Here is a 1,373-nt window from a genome sequence, read left to right on the forward strand (position 1 = left end):
CCCCTCCTCGCCGCCTCTGAGAAGAGAAACATCTCCTCCACTCCTCCGCTCCTCCGCTGCGGAACCAGGTATTACCGATCCGCCGGACTCAGGCGAATTGCAGAAAGGGGTTTTGCCGTCCTCCGCTCCTCCGCTCCTCCGTTTCGGGCCCTGGAACTCCCGAACCGCTGGACACAAGCGAATCACGGTCCGGGCTTCTGCTCTCCTCCGCTCCTCACCTCATCCGCTCCAGGCCCTGGTACTCCGTGTCCGCGGGAACCCCCCCCAACCCACAAAAACAAACTCTCACACACACACAAACACACGCACACACACACACACACACACACACACACATACACACGCATACACACACACAAACACACAAACACACACAGACACACCTGAACTCATCATAGCTGTGCTAATAGCATTGGCCGAAACGTTTCCACAACCAAACCAACATTAGCTCATCCACTCATTCACATATGTGTGTGCCCGGAGGTCCGGGAGCTCCAGTCATAAGTCCGGGTGATCTATGTCCGGAGAAGGCTCACATTAGCCGCTCTAAGGGGTCCTGCTGCCCCCCAGCTTCCCGGCCTTTGAGAAGAGACACATAACTCCGCTCTTCCGCTTCTCCGCTATGGGCCCTGGTACTCCCGATCCTCCGAACTCAGGTGAATTGCGTGACGTGCTTCTGCTCTCCTATAAGCCCCTACACACTTCGAACACGGCTGTTATCACCCTGTTACTGCATTTCAATGACACCCATTTGCTTTCGATCTCAGTGTCTGCCACCGTACGGAAAAGCGGGGGGGTGGGGGGTGGGGGGGCATAAGCGCATTCGTGCTGTAAGTAATCAGAAGTTAATAGTGTTAACGGTTTGCGAGAAATTTTTAATGCTAGACAAAAAAAGAAAATTAAAAGGATATAATTAAATAAATAGATAGAAAAATAAAATTAAAAACGAAAAAAAAAAAATTGTGAGGGGAATATAACATGTAATTAAGTTGGCGGTTCACAGGGAATCTCAGACATCAAACTGTTTTTAATTGAACATAAATAGTACACCCAAATATACAAATGTACAAATAAACATAGCAAGTTAGAACTGAATGTCAATGAAACAACCAGGCATGAGGAAGCAACGGACATGAGGACATTTGTTCTGTATGTAATGAGAAGTTAATAGTGTTACAGGTTTGTGAGAAATTTACAGTGCTAGACAAAAAACGAAATTAAAAGGAAATAATTAGATAAATAGATAGACAAATGAAATTAAAACCAAAAAAAAAAAATGCAAGGGGAATACGACATGTAATTAAGTTGGCGATTCACAAGGAATCTCAGACATCAAACTGTATATTTTTTGTTGTTTATATATAAACATATAT

The sequence above is a fragment of the Fistularia commersonii genome, unplaced genomic scaffold (assembly GCF_037954325.1).
Source record: "Fistularia commersonii isolate RoL2024-O1a breed Wild unplaced genomic scaffold, RoL_Fcom_v1.0 HiC_scaffold_69, whole genome shotgun sequence".
NCBI lineage: Eukaryota > Metazoa > Chordata > Actinopteri > Syngnathiformes > Fistulariidae > Fistularia > Fistularia commersonii.